Below are 13913 nucleotides of genomic sequence, written 5' to 3'. Positions count from 1 at the left end.
ATAGGTTCAAGAGAAATCCTTTTTTGTGTTTCCTTTCAAGTAATTCTTTCCATCTTTGTAGTTAGTTTTCTTGTTGATATTAGTTTAGTTTTGGACAACATGCATTGTTGAGTTGTTAAGCTTTATGGTTCATAAGATGTGTGAATCCATAGACTTGACTTATCTTGAAATACCAACTCTTGCCTAGGTTAGTTCTTTTTTAGGCCTAGCTTCGTTCACCTTTCCTATTCTCAAGTTAAGGACGTACCCCATTTTAGATTTAGAAGTAAACATAATTCATTGCTAATCACTAATACAATAGAGAGTTGTACATAAGAATTCAGAGGGAAGTTAGTAATTTAATAACAACTTTCCAATTGTTGTAATTAGATGTTATTCACAAATTTGGGCATTTAAGAATTAAATTGAAAAGAACAATCTATGTACCAATAGATTTTTGGCAACTCTACTGGGGATATGAATAGTTGCTAGACTAATTAACCTATGAGATGAAGAAAACTGGTGTACTATCATGACAACATAGTTGAGTACTCCAACCTAACCTCAAATTCCAAGATGACCAGAAAGATATAATCTCATCCATTAACACATTTGTTTGGAGAAATCAAAGGAAAGAAAAGCACTACATAAATACTAGTCAAGTATTAGAAGAAGAAGAATTTAAGGCTAAAGCATTGGAAAGAGTTGTTCAGAGGAGAGAACTCTAATGAGCAGAAAGATAAGCAAAATGTGAAGCCTAGAGACAAAATTAATCCAACATCCTAGACCAAGAAAGGTTTCTCAAAAGCACCAAAGATCAAGGAGGGCAAGACCCTATTTTTAAAAATCCTACAAAACTCAATTTCCCCATCCTAGAAGTACCACAACAAAGAGGTGATAAGAAAAGTTGGAGCAAGCCATCCGCAGCTCCCAAAAATAAAAATCTTCATATACTCCTTTCTAGGTATTGACCTTATACAAGGTAGCTACTCCCCCAATTATCAATTTTCCATCATACCTTACTAGAAAAATCATGGCTGCTCCCTGGGCCGTAGCAATAGGTCTATTAGCACTTACAACTTATCACCCACTCCCATCCAATTCGAGGAAGAATTTACCCAAGTTTTTAGGTGATGGGAAAGTTACTATTGATAAACATATCAAGGCCTTTTTTGCAACAACTCATATCTTAGGGGTAACTCATGAAGATGTAGTCGTAGGGCTATTCATAGAAACTCTAACCAAGAATGAAGTGGATTGGTTTTATCATTTGGCTAATGGCTCAATCATAGGTTGGGACATAGTGAGGACATTTTTTGAGATGAGATTCAAAACAAAGGAAGTTGAACATGTCCTATTAACACAATTGACATCCATTAAAACACAACCTACTATAAGTATGAGAGATTTTGTTACAACTTTCAATAAAATAACTCGTAAAATTCCTACTGCTGATAGACCAACTACTAGAAATTTGTAAAATTTCTTCATAAGTACCATGCCACTAGATATCAACTATGACCTAAGGAGATCCCACCCCACAGACTTGGTGGATGTACAAAGCAAAGTCATGGAGTTTGAAGATGACTTGATCTCCCCAAGAAAATGGAAACAAGAAAGTCAAACCAAAGGAAGTTCTAGCAATACCACCTCATCTGAAAAAATGATTCAAAAGTTATCAAATGTGTTTTTTGTTGTAAAGAGGCAATTGAAGTGGTACCTAAGCAAGGGAATATGTGTGATTTTCATTTGACAAAAAATCATGACAGTAAAAGTTGTCCTAAAATGGCTCATATGATGCAGCTATTATCCACTAATGAGTTGAATACTTCAACTCCTTACTTTAAGTTAGATTTGTACTCAAATGGTGACTTTGGAAATTTATTTTTAGAGTATGAGTCAGAGTCAAAGAAACAAGGTGAATGCTACACAACTATCATTGGAACTTCATATATAGTATTAACTAGGAGCGAAAAAAATAAGAACCCATCCTCCAGTCATAATCTAAGAAGTGAGAATGTCCCCTCTTCGAGTACCATAAAACTTGATCAAGGAGCCACCATATCTCAACCAGGTAAGGATAAGAACCCTTTTTATTTCATCAAATTTTGTAAAGATTCCAATATCCAATCTCTCCCATAGATTATCTAAAACCTCATCCCTTTGAGTTAAAAGATTAGTCAGTCACTATAAAGGAGATGACATGAATTTGAGTCATAAGGTTACCACCAAAGAAGAAGATGAACCTATATCATCTAACATTTTTGATCAAGATGAACCCAAAGTCTTAGTAACCTTCCCTAGAAAAAAACCTAACCCATTCTATATATCACTTTACATCAATGGGTGCAAATTAAGTAATTGTATAATTGATTCAGGTGTATCTGAAAATGTGATGCCTTATCCTTAACTAAAGATCTTGGCCTCACTCTCACCAAAGTTCATGGTAGGTGCTATTCTATGGATGCCAAACAAGTCACGTTACTCAAGAAAATTAAAATTCTCAAGGAGCACTAGCCTCTCATCCAAAGAAAAAACTATTGTTGACTATCCTAATTGCAGATATCCTAACAAGCTATAGCCTGCTCTTAAGAAAAAGTTTTTGTAGAGATCTAGGGAGAGAAATAAAACTAGATTGGTCTCAAGCAGTCATACCCATAGGAAGAAAGAAGGTTAAGTTGGAATCTGAAGAGAAAGAAAAAATTACGGTTTAAAAGTTAGATTTGAAGAGAAATAAAAATTTACCATTTAAAAATTAGATATCCCAAGGCACAAATTCTCTATCAAGTATTAGAATTTAGAAACTACATGTTGTTTACTAATGATGTTCTAAATGACTGAGAAATTGGAGACTCATGAAAAATAATCCTCAGTGAAGAAGAAGAATGATCATCTATATGGATGTTGGAGTTCGATGGAAGTTGCTTCTTATTAGGGTCAAGTACGGGTGTAGTGTTGATACCTGCCAAAGGAGAACCCAAACCCATGCCTTTCAAGCTAGAATTTGAGAATACAAACAACACAATGGAATATGAATCTCCATTACTCAGGATAATACCTATGAAGGAGGAGGGGATAAAGATGCTAAAAGCTCAAGGTGATGTAGAGTTTATTGTGTGACAAATCAAGGGTCAATACTTTGTAAAGAACCACAAGTTAAAAAATTACTAAAATAGGGTCTAGGATGAAATAGAGGACTTTATGCATTCATAATTGAATCAGTGTCAAGGGAGATGAATGCTAAAGTAGATTTGTTGGTTGTTTCCATCTTGTTATTGCTCCCTCACCCATAATTCAAAGATGAGAATTATTAGGTGGAGATTATGTACCGAGCCTCTATTCCTGATAATGAAGAATTCTAGCAAGTTTTCAAAGAAGAAAAGAGTCTGCAACTATTTTTAGAGAATGACAAAGCTACTTGCAAAGATCAGCCCAATGAAGGAAATCAAGAAGACCCCAACCAAAATCAAAAATAAGTTCAAACTGATGAAGTCCAATTACAAGGTAATATCATTCTCCCATACTTTTTATCATTGGAAAAATTGTTTAATAGGCATGATACCTACATAAAGAAAAAGATGATAGAAAAGGGGCCTATTGCTGGTGAATATGAAGGGGTGAATATTGGAGACATGCAAAGTCCTAAAATGATCAATATTAGAAAGTGTTGTTCACTTGAAGCGAAAGAATCATTTACCCCATTCATCACTCTACCTGGGTAGAAAATATAGTACTCGTTAGGAAAAAAAATAGAGAAATAAGGATTTGTGTAGATTTTAGGAATTTGAATAAGGCATCTTTGAAGGATAATTTTTCTCTTCCTAACATCAATTACCTACTACAGATAATATCTAGAGATGAAATGATGTCCATGCTCGATGGTTTCTGGGATACAATCAAGTAGAGGTGGAAGAGGAATATTAACACAAGATGAATTTCACCACCCCTTGGGCTATGTTTGCATATAATAGAATGCCTTTCTTCTTCATTGACACCAATGCCACATTTCAAAGGTGTATGGGTAAATATTTTGCTGACTTAAAATATTGGATTATTGTTATATACTTGAATGACCTCATCGTGCACTCAAAGAAGAGATAAAACCACATAGAATATTTGAAGAAGGTGTTACAAAGGTGCTAGGAACATGGGATATTGTTGAATCCTAAGAAATTCATGTTTTTTGTAATAGAGGGAAAGCTCCTCTATCATATAGTATCTCAAGAAGGAATCAAAATCAATCCTAAGCAGATTGAGGCCATTCGAAGGTTAAGGCTAGTGGTAAACAAAATGGGAGTTAATTCATCTTCAAAGAATTGAATTTCCTTAGAAGGTTCATACCTAACTTTGTAGAAACCACTAAGTGCATTATGGATATGATGAAGGGAAATTTAGGCTTTAACTAGAATGAAGTAGGAAAATGAGCCTTCCAAAATATAAAGACTACTATTGCTAATGTTCCAGTATTATGCCACCTGGACTATAAGTTGGATTTCATGATCTACTATTACACCTCTGAACACACCTTATCAATTATCCTTATGCATGAAAACAAAGAAGTAATACAAGATCCTATTGCCTTTATGAGTATACCTCTGAAAATTCATGAGTTGAAATACTCTCAAATCAAAAAAGATTCCTTTGTAGTGGTCAAAGCACTTAAAAAATTTAGGTTTTATATCTTGCACTCACATTCTGTGGTTTATGTTCTTGATGTAGTAGTGAAGAGTGTGTTGACTCAACAAGATGTAGGGTGTAATACCAGAGGAACATGGGTAGAAAAGACACAAGAGTATGACATCGAAATCAAGCCTAATAAGCTAGTAAGAGGTAATGCCTTATTTAAAGCAATTGTAGAAAATGGAATTGCTAAAGAGCTAGAATAGTTGGAAGAGAAGCAATTAGTTTTGGCAGTGGGCTTGCAAGACCCTTGGTTCAAGAATATTACTTATCTGCTAACATATGGAGAATTTCATAAAGGGATGACATCAAAACAATGAAGATATCTCAAGCTAAAAGCCACCAAATATGTTATTTGGGATGATAAATTATTAAAGATAGTTGTAGATGGTACTTTTCTCAGGTGCATAAATAAACAATAATAAGAAATATTGTTTAAATCATTCCATGATGAAGCATGCAGTGGACATTTCTCATCTTCATTCATGACTTTCAAAATACTATGACAACATTACTATTGGCTTGACATGTTTAAAGATGCCTACTCCTAGGTGTCAAGATGCAAAAAATGTAAAATGTTCATGGGTAGACCCCTGTTAGCCACTCTACTTCTCAGACCTATCGTCATTGAAGGTCATTTCCATCAATGAGTTCTCAATTTCCTCGACCCTATCAATCCAACATCTAGTGCTAGTCACACATATGTTATTACTATAATTGACTATTTCACCAAATGGGTGGAGGCCAAAGAAACCATGAAAACTACTTCTGAGGTAGTTCATGAATTCATCAAGGAGAACATACTAGTTAGATTTGGTGCACCCATTAAATTGGTGATGGATAATGCGTCATACTTCTCTTTAGTTGAAATCACTGAGTTTTTGTTAGAGTAAATAATTAATTAATTGTTAATTATTTATTCTATTGCTTAAGCTTACTTAGGTTAATGCATGTAGTTGAGGTTAGTTGTTGACAACACAGGATTTTGTTCCCTTTAGCATACTTATCTTTTCTACCTCTTGTTGATGTGTGCTTAGTTGTCAACCTTATCTCCTACCTCATTCTAGCTTGTTCTACAAGCTTCCATGAGGCCAATTTATTCGGTCTCTCATTCATTATAAATTCATTCCAATTCCATTTTCACATGGCAATTCTAATTTCCTATTCTGAAATATTCTTATGCAGTATTTGCTTCAAGCTCTTTGCTCCCTAGGTTTCTCTTCAACAAGCTATTTGCATTGTAGGTGATCTTGGTGCATTATCAGAGTCGAATTCTCAACTCCTACATGTTATCAGAGCCTCCCTATTGCTTCTTGTTTGAAGGATTTTTGAAGCTGTAATTTGGAGTCACAAACCCTAGTTTGTTTGTGATTTTTTCTTCAAATTGGGGGTAGATCAAATTTTTGGAGCATTTTCAGCCCAAATGGATGCCACCATTGGATCTGGAAGGCCATTTAAAGCTAATTTTCACATAAAACTTTTCATTTTTGGCTTCAGGCATGTTTTTGGAATTTTTTTAGCCTCTCAAGTAGCCATACGGATGAACATAATGAAAAAAATTAAAAAATTGCATGCCACCATGGGGCCGCCCGCATGCCTCTAGCAGCAGTGCTTAGTGGGAAGTGCCACTATACTATGGCCGCAGTGCCACTGAACCAACGCTCCACCAAAGCGTCGCCAGCACACCTTCGGACCACAACCACTGCTCTGCCAAAGACAGCAGTACCGCTGGGTTTATCTCATAGGCGTGACTGCAACTAGTGGTCTCCACTCAAGTAGCACCTCCAATTGACTACTGACACATGGACACTTGTAGAGTGTTATTGGAATCACTTCCTTACAATCTGACATTATTTTTAGGCATGCTGATGTCATATTTTTTGCCACTTACATCACTTTTTTGATGATTTTGCTGATGTCACCTTTCCATCAATTGATGTCACCTTTTTGGCTACTGATGTCATCATTTTGACCATTGATGTCATCATTCTAGGGATGTCCTCCTGACAGGCATACAGGCATCAAATTTAACACATTGTCTATTATTTTCCAATAAGGTGCATTTTTGGAGCAATAGTCAATTTTTTGGCCATAAATTGGGCATACAGAGGTCTTTTTTTGATCTGAAAGAAATTTTGAAAAGCTGACTCAAAGATGGAGACATTGGTGCTAGTTTTGTAACATTCCAAGTTCATTTGAGCTCCCATTTTTGGCCTCAAATTAGAGGCTTATGTTTCCTCCTATTCTACATCAACAAATCCAAGTTCTTTTCTAGTTTTTTGCCTTCTATAGTTGTTTTTGTGGTATTTGAGGGATATTCTTGTACTTTTGTGGGGGGGGTGTCTTTCTTTTCTATAATTTACTTCAATTAAGACCCTTCTACTTCCGTCTTCTTCTTTCTCTCAATGGAAGATTCATTTGTGACCCATCTCACACCACAAAACTACCACACCTGGAAGGGACAAATGACTAGGCTTCTCATGTCAAGAGGTCTATGGTCTTGTTTGGATGAGAATCAGCCTCCTCTTACATGACCTTTTGAGGTTCTATAGCATAGAAACAAGATGGATGAAGCCATGGGACTGATTGCACTCAACATTTCATATAGTCTCCTATTTCACCTAGATGGTTTAACTACTCCATGGGCTTATTGGCAAAAATTTTAGACTTTTTTTGGACAGGTGAATGAGTTCTGAGCAGTATAGTTTTACAGGGATGTGGGAAGAGAAAAACTAATATTGAGTGCATATTTTCGATACTCTCAAAGATGAAGGGGCAGTATCAGGTTTTTTCTTCTACTTTCTACTCCACCATGGATGCCCTTGGAGACAGACATAGGATGCCTACATTTGAGACATTTTGTGACAAGTTGACTAGGGAACAAGCAAAGATCCAATAGGTGGATGGCTCTGGCTCTTCCAACCAAGCATTGGTTACTCAAAATTATAAGGGGAAATCAAAGAAGAAAGGAGAATTGAAGAAAGACATCTCAAAATTTGATCCTAAGCCTCTAGCTAATCCTCCAACATACCCTCCCAAGGGTAAATATTCTTCAAATTCGGGTGAGTCTACCTCCAAGACCAAGAAGAAATTGAGTGAGAACTGCAGTTTTTGTGGTAAAGATGGACATTCATTTTTCAGGTGTTGGAAATGATTAGAGGCTTTAGAGGAAGCCATGAAGGAGCATCACATTTCAACTCCTCACTCTTCATCTCCACCTACAGGGAAAGGTCATGCTCTTTTTTCACAAGCTATGACTTCAACACCTTTATGGATTCTTGATTCCGAGGCTTCTCGCCACTTAACAAACACTCCTAAGTTGCTTACTTCACTTGCTCCTTGTGCCACCACACAGATTGTAGTTGGGAACTCTTCACAACTTTCAATTTTGGGTTCTAGCACTATTGCTTTGGCTAAGGGCTCTCTATAGGATGTACATTGTGTTCTTGATATTTTGATGAACCTTCTATCTATCTATCAAATTTTCCACTCTAGCTCTGGGATGACATTCAAGTTCTCATCACATGATGTGGTTATTTAGGACTTGCATGATCTAGAGATGATTGTGGCCACTAGGAGTGTTGACTCTACATCACACCTCTATAGATTTGATGGATTTGAGTCTTCTGATGACATAGGTTCATGTTTAGTTGCACATGCAGATTCAGTAAGAAAAATTTGGCATGAACATTTTGGGCATGTCAATTATAGATATCTTCAGTAGATGAGCACATAGACACTTGTTCTTGGGCTTCCCTAGATTTCTTGTCCACATGGTGTTTTTTAGGGATGTGCATTTGGCAAGCAACATAGGGATTCCTTTCCACATGGACGAGTCACTCATGCTTTAGCACCTTTGGAGTTGATTCATAGTGACCTCATGTCATTTCCTACTCCTTATTTTTTGAGTGCTAGATATGTGCTTACATTCATTGATGACTTCTCCAGACACACATGGGTGTACTTTCTTAAGTACAAGTCTAATGCGTTCAACTCATTTCAAGTTTTTAAGGCATTTGTAGAGAAGCAGTTTGGACTTTCTATTCAGTGCATATGCATGGATAATGGGGGGGAGTATGTGAACTAGGCTTTTAGAGATTTCTTTTCTGAGCATGGTCTTCAGCATCACATTTTAGTGCCCTACACTCCTTAATAGAATGGTATGGCCAAGAGAAAGAATAGAACCCTTTGGGAGATGGAAAATTACATGATTTAGTCTACTCATTCAGGCTGTTAGTACTAATCCTTAGACTTATGCAGAGGTGATAGGACATTCAGAATGGGACAATGCAATGGAGGAGGAATATTCTTCAATGATGAAGAACCACGCATGGGATCTTTGTCCTCTTCCTAAGGGGAGAAAGCTAGTGCATTCTAAGTGGTTTTATTGCACTAAGTATGCTACTGATGGTTCCATTGATAAGTATAAGGCTCATCTTGTTGTGAAGAGTTTTTCACAAGTCAAGGGTGTTGATTACTCTAAGACATTTGTCCTTGTTACCAAGATGAATTCTATCCACCTTGTCTTATCCCTCGCAGCTTCATAGAGATAGTCAGTTTATCAAATGGATGTGAAAAGTTCCTTCCTACATGGTGATATCATAGAGGGGATTTATATGGAGTAGCCTCTAGGTTTCATGTAGGATCACACCTTGGTTTGCAAGCTTTAACATTCATTTTATGGTCTCAAACAAGCCCCTAGGGCTTGGTATGAGAAGATGGGCTCATTTCTGCTATCTACAAGCTTCACTCGCTACCATTTTGATCCCATAGTGTACATTCAATGTCTTGGTGATGAGGTTCTGATTCTTTTTTTGTATGTTGATGATCTTATCCATACAAGTAGTTCATCATTCATGCTCCAAGATGTTAAGTGTGCACTAATGGACTAGTTCGAGATGACTAATCTTGGTTTGCTGCACTACTTTCTTGGTCTTCAGATTCATTAGTCTCCTACTGCCATTTTTGTGTATTAGTAGAAGTATCCTCTTGACATGCTTCATTGCTTTCACATGCTTGACTGTAAGGCTGCTCCTACACCATTTTAGTTAGGTGTTACTTTGTCTACCTCCTGCTCTTCATCTACAATGGATGCTACTTTGTATTGGTAGTTGGTTGGCAACCTATTGTACCTGACACACACCTGCCTTGATCTTTCTTTTGTGGTTGGCCTAGTCTCTCAATTTTCTCAAGACCCTCATGAGAGTCATTAGCAAGCTGCCAGGCATATTCTATGCTACATTCAAGGAAAACTCATGTATGGCATTCATTACACTATAGGGACTACACACATTGTTGGCTACATTGACTCAGATTGGGTCGGTGATGTTGATGATCAAAAGTCTACTTCTAGCTTTGTGTTTTACCTTGGGTCTAGTCCCATCACATGGTCATGCAAGAAGCAGCATGCTCAAGCATTTTCATCTATAGAGTCTAAGTACAGGGCCGTAGTTCTTGCTAGTCAGGAGGCTTTATGGCTTCGTCAGTTGATGACTAAGTTTGGCTTTCCTCTTGATCGTCCCACTATTTTACGGTGCAATAAATAGAGTTCCATCCACATTTCTCACAACATGGTGGAACATCAGCATACCAAGAATATTGAGTTGCATATGCATTTCATCGATCAGTTGATCTAGGATGGTGTTATTGCATTGGAGTACATTCCTACCACCAATTAGGTTGCAGACATCTTCACTAAACCTTTTGCATTGCCATGCTTTCTTCAGCTACAGTCAATGCTTGGGGTTACAAAAGTTTTCCTTGGGGATATTGGTTGAGGCCTTCCTTCCTTCACTTCATGTTTTTTTCAAAATATTTATTTTTACCTCTTTTTGGGGGAGAGTTTTTCCCATGTGGTTTTCTCTCTTTCCCAGTTTTACAGAGGTTGCATTTAGTTGCATTGTACTTGGGTACCTTAAATGACTTCATTGTCAAGACCCATTTCTCAGTTTTTCCTTTATTTTGTGAGCTTAAGGCATTCCCCTAAGTTGCACTTAAGGGGGGGTGTTAGATTAAATAATTAATTAATTGTTAATTATTTATTCTATTGCTTAAGCTTCCTTAGATTAATGCATGTAGTTGAGGTTAGTTGTTGACAACACGAGAGTTCGTTATCTTTAGCATACTTATCCTTTCCACCTCTTATGGATGTGTGCTTAATTGTCAACCTTATCTCCTACGTCATTCCAGCTTGTTCTACAAGCTTCCATGAGACCTTTTTATTTGGTCTCTCATTCATTGTAAATTCATTCCAATTCCATTTTCACATAGCAATTCTAATTTCCTATTGTGAAATATTCTTGTGTGGTATTTTCTTCAAGCTCTTTGCTCCCTAGGTTTCTCTTTAGCAAGCTATTTGCATTGCAGGTGATCTTGGTGCATTATCAAATTCAAATTCTCAACTCCTAAATTTTTTTTTTGAGTATGGCATCATAGTTAGTCACTCACCTAACAATTTTCTGCAAGCTAATGGATAAGTTGAATCTAGTAACAAGAATTTGATGAATATTGTTAAAAAATTGGTATCAAACAATTAGAAATTTTGGCACAAGAAGATTCATGTGGCACTTTGGGTAGATAGAGTGGCCCCAAAGAGGACAATTGGCATCTCTCCTTTTGAGTTGGTCTATGGAATAGAAGTTAATCTTCCTTCACCCCTAAAATTGGCTACAAAAAAACTAAGGATAGTAATTGAAGATGACATCAATAAAGATGGACTACAAAAGAGAATCTTGTACTAGAGAAAATTCAAAGAAGAAAGACAAGAAATTGTGGATCACATTATGCAACATTAGATGCATGTGAAGAACCTATTTGAGAAAAATTCAAGGTCGTAGAGGTTCATGATAGGAGATAATGTACTGTTGTGGGATAAGAGAAGAGCATGAAGGGGCATGCACAATAAATTCAATATTCTATGGAAAGGCCCATTCAATGTTCATTATACCTTTTAAGACAACTCATTTAAATTGGCATATCTAGATGGTGAAGTATTACCCCTAACATACAAAAGTCAAGATTTGAAGCTCTATCAAATTTTAAATTGAAAATAGGTAACCCCTATATTGTACTATAGTTACATTTAGTTCCTATTTTTATTTCCCTAGTTAGGTTTCCCTCGTTCATCTTGCTTTAGTTTTTTTGTGAAACTAGAGATTTTGAATTCCTTGCTTGAACATAGATTGCCCAAGTCCCTAGATTAAGCCATTTACTGCCCCACTCTTTGTTCTCTATCGATTAGAAAAAGTGAATACTTGTCTTTTAATGAGAGGAGTGAATTCTTTGTTATGATTGGGTCTAGTTCTAAGACCTTTTACGTTGGACAAGTCTCCATCAAATTTTCCCTTTTCTCCCTCTCCCCATTCATAGCCAAGTGGGTTTTCATTTTACTAGGTGATCATATGGGTAGTTTAGTGGCTAGTCCAATGGAGATTCATGTTACTCATTCAATGATCAAGTACATGTCATACCTTTTTATGGCTTGTCGCTATTTGAAAAATGGATGCCTACAAAAAATTAGAAATTGTCTTCTCCTTGGCAGGTTTCCTATCGATGAGGATGATTTCCCGTTAAAGGCACTAAATGATGGACACATATCAAAAACATGAAAATAACAAGGAATATTGTGGAGAATAAATGTTCTATCTAAAATTATGACTACATAAAATGTTTATCATTCATCATGGCTCTCATGATTTTCCCTGACAAAAAAGTTAGAACTAACTTCTCCTCAGCAGGTTTTCAACCCATGAAGTTGGCTTTTTGAAAAGGTACTATTAGGATGAAAATGAATGATTAGTGGTCTTCATAAAGTTCTTCACACCTTACATAGACATTCTAATTCCAAGAGGTGCAATGGTCTAAAGTTAACTAAGAAAGGAAACATTGGTAGAGAAACAAAAGTTGTCTTCTCCTTAGCGGGTTTTCAACCCGTGAAGATAGTTTCTTGAATTCTAAAGACAATTAAGCTAATGATTAGGTTAGATTCATAATTCATTTGTAGAAAATCTCAAAATGATAATGATGAGAACCTTACCATTATAGATAAGAGATAATGATCCGAATCTAACCTAGCAGACATTCTCCTATGGAGTACTCTAATGGTAACTTACTAAAACTTAAAGGAAAATGGGAAAGTAAGTTATGGAGACATAGAAAGTTACCATTGAACCCAACAGAATAGTGAAAAGACACCTAGATGCCAACTAAACCATCACATTTACTATTTCAACAAGTATCTCCTTCAATTCATTCTTGTGGCACAAATTTTGAAGATCAACAGATGAATTGAGGCTCCCATATATATGGAAACATAAATAGTTGAATAAAATACCACTCTTTCTTTATTAATGTGCATAACTTTTGAAAACCTAGTAATTGTTGCATTATCAATTCCTTTCACTTTCTCATTTCAAATCGTGCTTTCAAAGTCATGGCACCCAAGTTTGTGAGTTTTGATAGGTTGACTGGAATCAAATTTCAATTGTAAAATTTCATAGAAACCTCTCTTCCTTTCTACAAAATGGTGGATTTTTAAAAGAGGGTGAGGTATGAACAGATTCACCCCATCATTGAGAAACTCTAAGGATGTGGGTTGGTAGAGGTAGCTGATTTTCAAGTTACATTTTAGGCTCATTCCAGGCTTCAAAGTTAATCTACAAATGTATACATCATTACAACCTAGAGACAAGGAAGATTGTATTACTTGATGACACAATGTTGATTTCAATCGACAGGCAAACTATGGTGAATTGCGTTCGAGTATCAGAATAGGAGGAATTCTCAAACTTGACCTTTAAAGGATCCATTTCTAAGTTCTTTGCAAACAAGATAATCTGGAGGAAATAGATCATGTAGACATGGTTCTAAAAACTATGGAGAACTAATAGTAAGGTTCCTAAGACCTTGTTTGAGGCCAACCTCAAACTAGAGATTATTGATATCATAGTCCTCCTACATATGTTGAAAGGTGAGGTAGAAGCTTTGAATTTTTTATAGCAATATTTCTACTTAGTACAAGTCATTTACTCTGACACCCAATATATTGATTGGGCCCATGAGGTAAGCAAAATTATGTCCAATGCTCTTTGTGCTACAAAATTTTACAATACATTCTATATGTCATCTTTCCTCATCTATATGTTGGCCTCATTGCAACTATGGCTAGGCCACCCAAGAGTGGAGAATTTTACTGATGATGCAAAGTCTTATGAGTTTTATCCATGCTTACAGTTGGAGAATAGCTATGCAGAGGA

The sequence above is a fragment of the Cupressus sempervirens genome, chromosome 7 (assembly GCF_028749045.1).
Source record: "Cupressus sempervirens isolate cs-2001-9-10 chromosome 7, ASM2874904v1, whole genome shotgun sequence".
Classification (NCBI taxonomy): Eukaryota; Viridiplantae; Streptophyta; class Pinopsida; order Cupressales; family Cupressaceae; genus Cupressus; species Cupressus sempervirens.
This window is presented reverse-complemented; position numbering follows the sequence as displayed.